This window comes from Gobio gobio, assembly GCF_949357685.1.
Source record: "Gobio gobio genome assembly, chromosome: 5".
Lineage (NCBI taxonomy): Eukaryota > Metazoa > Chordata > Actinopteri > Cypriniformes > Gobionidae > Gobio > Gobio gobio.
In genome coordinates this window covers 10,918,883-10,926,483 of record NC_137101.1, presented here as the reverse complement: position 1 = coordinate 10,926,483, position 7,601 = coordinate 10,918,883, and the positions used below count along the sequence as shown (strand labels likewise).

The 7,601-nt window shown below is 42.7% G+C and overlaps 2 long non-coding RNA genes across 2 annotated transcripts; both read right to left on the bottom strand.

Annotated features, from left to right (window-relative positions):
- Positions 1–1,880: 1,880 nt before the first annotated feature.
- LOC307127218 lies at positions 1,881–4,239 on the bottom strand. The gene is made up of 3 exons (XR_013816609.1): positions 4,033–4,239; positions 3,184–3,288; positions 1,881–2,869 (listed from the first exon to the last, which is right to left on the bottom strand). It is a non-coding gene; the product is annotated as an uncharacterized lncRNA (long non-coding RNA).
- Positions 4,240–4,817: 578 nt separating this feature from the next.
- Positions 4,818–7,196, bottom strand: LOC307127217. The gene is made up of 3 exons (XR_013816608.1): positions 6,846–7,196; positions 5,996–6,100; positions 4,818–5,807 (listed from the first exon to the last, which is right to left on the bottom strand). It is a non-coding gene; the product is annotated as an uncharacterized lncRNA (long non-coding RNA).
- Between the last annotated feature and the right edge of the window lie 405 nt (positions 7,197–7,601).

The window sequence follows — 7,601 nt, the reverse complement described above, 5'->3', positions numbered from 1 at the left end:
GCCATGCCTCTAGTAGAATGAGCTTTGATGCCTATAGGGCAGCCGAGGCCTTTTGATTCTTAAGCCAGTGAGATAGCGTCTACTATCCACCGTGACAATCTCTGCTGGCAATGGGGCTGTGTCTGGCATATGAGTCCATTCAGAGAACCATATTTGGTTTTCCATAGCAGGGCTATCAAGAGCACTGCACATTTATTTACCTTGATCCTTTTGATGACCTGAGGTATTATCGTGAAGAAGGAGGAAAAGCATACAGCGGATTGTCTGGGCCAGTCGTGGCCCAGCGCATCCCTGTGCTTGGAGAAAATTGCTGGGCAATGAGTATTGTCTTCTGAGGCGAACAGATCGACCTTTGCCTCGCTGAAGATGCTCCAAATCAGCTGAATCGTTTGTGGGTGAAGAGACCATTTCCCTGGGAAATGTTGCCTCTGGATAACATATCCAGACCCTGATTCAGAATACCTGGCACATGAGCTGCTCTCAGAGAGCTCAGGTTGTCCTGTGCCCATAAAAGGAGATGTTTCGCCATGGAGTGCAGGCTGTTTGATCTCAGGCCGCCCTGGCGATTTATATACCACCGACATGTTGTCCGTTCGGACCAGGACCTGGTGATCCTTTAAATATGGGAGGAAAGGGACCGCTTTCATCTCTAGACAGTTTATGTGCAGCCGTTTCTCCGATACTGACCAAAGGCCAGAGGATGGCTTGCCCTCGTGCCCTAGGTTGGATGCATCTGTCAAGACCACTTTCCATTTCGTCTCTGTGCCCATACTCACACCCGACTGGTACCAGGCGGTCACTTTCTAAGGAGCCAGAGCTTTGATACAGCTGTGGTTCACTTTCACGCTTAACCGGCCCGAACGCTACGCACGGGGTGGAACGCGGGAATTTAGCCAGCGTTGGACGGGGCGCATGTGTAATAGACCCAGTTCGAGCCCTGCTGGTGCCGAGGCCATAAGGCCTAACATCCTCTGAAAACCTTTGAGAGGAGTGTAAGCGCCAGCCTCGAATGACGCTGCCAGGCTCTGAAGGGAGAGCGCGTGCTGTGACGTAAGCTGCGCTCTCATCCGTATCGAGTCTATGAATGTTCCCCGAAAGGAAATATTCTGGGTTGGAGACAGTGCGCTCTTTGCGGTGTTGATCTGGAACAGCAGATGGCTGAAGGCGGAGTCCAGATAAGGAATCCAACGTCCTCAGGGCTGCAGAGTAGTTCCGCTGGGTTTTTTTTTTTATGTCGGCTTCAAAGTTTCCGGAGATCAGCGAAGGGTAAGTCCGCTTAAGGAGATTAAATCTGAATCCTATGGCTAGACACTGTCTTTTATAGACTCAATATGAAAATGAAGGCTATTAAGGCGGGAGTTCAGGTAGTCACCTCATTGATCCTCCCGCTCAGCCACCTCGCCATAGGTTCCTGCAGTTGCCGCAGCACAGCCAATCAGCAGGTAGGCACGCTCTGCTGCACTGCGCTTTACATAGATCAAATTCGAAGGATACAATTTTTGCTTCATATTCTCGAGGAAAGGAGTTTCCCTTAGCGTATGCTACGCAATATGAGAGTACTCTCGAAAGGGAACTGCATTTAACTTTCGTATTATTAAAACACCCCAAAGTCTGGTCTTTCGTGTATATAAATGTATTTTAACAGATGAGCAGAGATGACAGAAGAAAATTCCATTTAAGTTCATTAGACTCAATTTGCAGTGGTGTAATTCACACAAATCACCAAAGGATGGCGAAACAATTTTAAGTAATTTAGACTCAATTTGCAGTGGTGTAATTCACACAATCACCACAGGAGGGTGAAACAATTTTAAGTTCTTTACACTTGATTTGCAGTGGTATAATTCACACAAATCACCACAGGAGGGCGAAATAATTTTAGGTTCTTTAGACTTTATTTGCAGGGGTGTAATTCACACAAATCACCACAGGAGGGCAAACTTGTAGATCATCTGACTTTTTGGCATATATATTTATTTCAAAAGATAGGACACAACAAAATCACACACAGATACGGATCCAGTTGATACAAAGAATAACTTAAATGATAATGATTGTCAAATGTCAAACAACTTTTCACACATGAAACAGAAAAAAAAGAAGATTAGCTCTGGTTTTCTCACAATTGAATAATAAATCTAAAGAAACACTTTGCAACATGTTGTGTGTGTTTATAACTGGACAGAGTATCAATGAGTTCTCCATCAATGATGAGCATCTTTTACAGCTCAAAAATACGTTAAGATGAACTTTAAATCTAAAACAACATCATGGCCTCACAGGCTCTGTGGCGCAGCGGATAGTCGTCTCACTCTCAAACCTGAAAGTCCTGGTTCAAATCCCACATTTGCTAAAGTTATTCCTCATTTAACACAAATCTCTGGATCAATCCCGTTCAAAACACTCATCACCTCCAGTCTCAGTGGCTCAGGAGAGAAAGAGTTGTGTTTCAATCGCAGCGTCCTGAGTTCAAATCCCACTATTGCAGACTTTAAACTCTTCTCATTAGACAAGATGTCCTGAAAACCAGTCACTGTCACAAGATCCATGATGGGCGAGTGGATAAACACACACTCTCTGAGGACGAGGCTGTGATGAAGACACGGGTTCAAATCTCACTTTAACTGCTTTATTGGAAACTCTCAGGATAACAGTGAAGTATAAGTTCCTGCACATGTAGAGACAAGAGATCTGTGGCTCACAGGGATGAGCGCTGCCTCACGGGTTCAGAGGTTGCTGGTTCGATCCCAGCCAGATCTCCGCGATAAGAGTGACTGGTGTGTGTGGTGTGAGTGGGGCGCCCAAACGAGGGGGATACTGGTGCGGTCTCCCCCCGGAGCTTCCGGGACAATCTCCAGCAGGGGTTATACTTTTGGACAGAAAGGAAAAAAATAAATTTAACTTATATAAAAATGTTCAACCGCCGTCCCTTCCCCACCCGTTTAGGTTCCCATCATTTGCTTTATAAAGGGGTGACCCCTCAAAAAGAAAATGATGGGAACCTACATGTTCAGCAGTCAAACAAACACACACACACACACACACACACACACACACACACACACACACACACACACACACACACACACACACACACACACACACACACACACACACACACACACACACACACACACACACACACACACACACACACACACACACACACACTATATACATTACCTGTCCATGAGCAGAAGGCCATCATTACAGCCGATGTCTGTCCGCACGACTCTGAGCTCTGCTTCTGCTGGCCGGGTTTACGCTCCACAACACACATCACTGATCCTGTAGAGTCACAGCACACACACACATCATTACACACTGAATATCTAGAGAAACATTAGAATGAACAAAATAGTCTAAATTTTCATCTGTTTTACATCAGTAATGCTGTATCAATCGTCTCGTTTTAGTTCTGATGATGATATTCATTCAGTGACTGACGAAATTATGAAAACACTGAATAAGAAATAAAAACTAAATCAACATTCAAAGAAAGCCAGACCTACAAAACATCACAACAACATTACAGAAATGATACACAATGAAAACCAAGCGCAATGTCACTGCTCTTTACTTTGTTTCATGCTTGTAGTAATATTGTGACATTTTTCATTAAAGTACCATCTAAAGGCTGTGGGTGCGTCTCAATCCTCTCCCTAGATCAGTAGTCAGGGCACTGGTTAGGGGGTCAGCCCATTGCCTTATGTCTGTCCTGATCAGTCCTGACTACTGAACTAGAGCTGATTGAGACGCACCTGTGTTTCCTCTCATACTCCAGTCATAACAGGAAGTAGAAAAGCCTGAAGCGGCAGGACAACATCAGAGCTCCACAAACTCCTGCTGACTCTCACATCAACCCAGAAACCACTGCAATATCAACAGAGTCCTTCTTATTCCACTTTATAGTGTGAATATCACAGGCGATTCATTCAGAGACTGAACAGGAAACACTAGCGAGAGATTTGCTCTATAGCGCGTGCAGGTCATTTGACGAGAGAAATTGACTTTATGGGGAAAGTTACTTACAGGTGTGTCGCGTGACACTCGGTCCTTCATCTTATCCGTCTGTGTGTCGGTTTTATTTGCAGTTTGTCCAGGAATATGTGCTGTTAAAGTCACATTAAGAGCTGTCATCTCATCTGCAGGATCTGCACGTGTTGTTGTGACTGTCATCGAGCGTCATGTTGTCAAGCAGCCGAAGAGTCAGACTGAAGGAGAAACCGCTTCTGCCGCCTAGAGGAGCGGAGGAGAAACTGACCTTTACTTTCGCGATATAAAAACGAGAAAGTCTGGTCTTTCGTGTATGTAAATGTATTTTAAGAGATGAGCAGAGATGATAGAAAAAAAAAATCTATTTTTCTTTACACTCAATTTGCAGTGGTGTAATTCACTCAAATCACCACAGGAGGGCGACATTTTTAAAAGTTCATTAGACTCGATTTGCAGTGGTGTAATTCACCCCCAGCAGAAGCCTTTGCTCAGCTAAGGAGCGACGTCTTGTGGTACCATCACAGAGAGGCATGAAATCCCTTTCCAGAACATTTTCATTCAACGTTCCCGACTGGTGGAACAATCTTCCCACCGCCATCCGAAACGCAGAATCATTGACAACATTCAAAAGACAGCAACAACGACAAAAAAAATATTTTTTCTTTCTTCCCCATTTTCCCTCCCTACTCTAGCCTGTGCTACACTGAGCAATGTACACAGCCTTAGTATTTCAGGCACTTTATGCGTTTATTCGACTCTTCATGATGGATTGCTTCCTGTACTCCCCAGATGTAAGTCACTTTCGATAAAAGCGTCTGCTAAATGCATAAATGTAAATCACACAAATCACCACAGGAGGGCAAACTTTTAGATCATCTGACTTTTTGGCATATATATTTATTTAAAAAGATAGGACACAACAACATGACACATAGATACTGATACAGTTGATACAAAGAATAACTTAAATTTATTATAACGTATATTTAGTGAATATGTCAGTTCTCATATTTTAATGTCAAATGTCAAACAGAGTAGCTCTGGTTTTCTCACAACTGAATAATAAATCTAAAGAAACACTTTGCAACATGTTGTGTGTGTTTATTTCTGGACAGAGTATCAATGAGTTCTCCATCAATGATGAGCATCTTTTACAGCTCAAACAAACGTTAAGATGAACTTTAAAACTAAAACAACATCATTGCCTCACAGGCTCTGTGGCGCAGCAGATAGTCGTTTCACTTTCAAACCTGAAAGTCCTGGTTCAAATCCCACATTTGCTAAAGTTATTCCTCATTTAACACAAAGCTCTGGATAAAACCTGTTCAAACACTCCTCATCTCCACAGTCTCAGTGGCTCAGGAGAGAAAGAGTTGTGTTTCAATCACAGCGTCCTGAGTTCAAATCCCACTATTGCAGACTTTAAACTCTTCTCATTAGACAAGATGTCCTGAAAACCAGTCACTGGCACAAGATCCATGATGGGCGAGTGGATAAACACACACTCTCTGAGGACGAGGCTGTGATGAAGACATGGGCTCAAATCTCACTTTAACTGCTTTATTGGAAACTCTCAGGATAACAGTGAAGTATAAGTTCCTGCACATGTAGAGACAAGAGATCTGTGGCTCACAGGGATGAGCGCTGCCTCACGGGTTCAGAGGTTGCTGGTTCGATCCCAGCCAGATCTCCGCGATAAGAGTGACTGGTGTGTGTGGTGTGTGTGTGGTATGAGTGGGGCGCCCAAACGAGGGGGATACCGGTGCGGTCTCCCCCCGGAGCTTCCGGGACAATCTCCAGCAGGGGTTATACTTTTGGACAGAAAGGAAAAAAATAAATTTAATTTATATAAAAATGTTCAACCGCCGTCCCTTCCCCACCCGTTTAGGTTCCCATCATTTGCTTTATAAAGGGGTGACCCCTCAAAAAGAAAATGATGGGAACCTACATGTTCAGCAGTCAAACACACACACACACACACACACATTATATACATTACCTGTCCATGAGCAGAAGGCCATCATTACAGCCGATGTCTGTCCGCACGACTCTGAGCTCTGCTTCTGCTGGCCGGGTTTACGCTCCACAACACACATCACTGATCCTGTAGAGTCACAGACACACACACACATCATTACACACTGAATATCTAGAGAAACATTAGAATGAACAAAATAGTCTAATTTTTCATCTGTTTTACATCAGTAATGCTGTATCAATCGTCTCGTTTTAGTTCTGATGATGATATTCATTCAGTGACTGACAAATTTATGAAAACACTGAATACGAAATAAAAACTAAATCAACATTCAAAGAAAGCCAGACCTACAAAACATCACAACAACATTACAGAAATGATACACAATGAAAACCAAGCGCAATGGCACTGCTCTTTACTTTGTTTCATGCTTGTAGTAATATTGTGACATTTTTCATTAAAGTACCATCTAAAGGCTGTGGGTGCGTCTCAATCCTCTCCCTAGATCAGTAGTCAGGGCACTGGTTAGGGGGTCAGCCCATTGCCTTATGTCTGTCCTGATCAGTCCTGACTACTGAACTAGAGCTGATTGAGACGCTCCTGTGTTTCCTCTCATACTCCAGTCATAACAGGAAGTAGAAAAGCCTGAAGCAGCAGGACAACATCAGAGCTCCACAAACTCCTGCTGACTCTCACATCAACCCAGAAACCACTGCAATATCAACAGAGTCCTTCTTATTCCACTTTATAGTGTGAATATCAGAGGCGATTCATTCAGAGACTGAACAGGAAACACTAGCGAGAGATTTGCTCTATAGCGCGTGCAGGTCATTTGACGACAGAAATTGACTTTATGGGGAAAGTTACTTACAGGTGTGTCGCGTGACACTCGGTCCTTCATCTTATCCGTCTGTGTGTCGGTTTTATTTGCAGTTTGTCCAGGAATATGTGCTGTTAAAGTCACATTTAGAGCTGTCATCTCATCTGCAGGATCTGCACGTGTTGTTGTGACTGTCATCGAGCGTCATGTTGTCAAGCAGCCGAAGAGTCAGACTGAAGGAGAAACCGCTTCTGCCGCTTAGAGGAGCGGAGGAGAAACTGACCTTTACTTTCGCGTTATAAAAACGAGAGTTTGGTCTTTTGTTTGTATTTTAACAGAAGAACAGAGGACAGAAGAAAAATCCCATGTAAGTTAGATTCGATTTGCAGTTGTGTAATTCACAAACATCACCACAGGAGGGCAAACACTTGTATGTTTATCAAACCGCTTTTTATAGTCATTGAAAAAGAGATTAAAATGTATATTGATATGATGTCAAAATCTAAAAATAGTAAAGCAGTTAAAACGATTAATATATGTTCCTCCTTGACCATTTTCTCAGAAAGTGAAAGTATTTAGTGGTGCTTACATGCAGAATATATTTTCTGTCTTATCATTGGATTATAATACAAATGTAATTATATGTATACTATAGATTATAGAATATATATTTATATGTAAATTATTATTATGTACCCTCTCTCCTATATTTTGTTTTATGTTATTTGTTTCTTGTTCTTTTATGTTGAGACATGTGAAATAAGCTTTGTTATACAATGAGGACTTTGTACATGCTTTTTGTCGAAA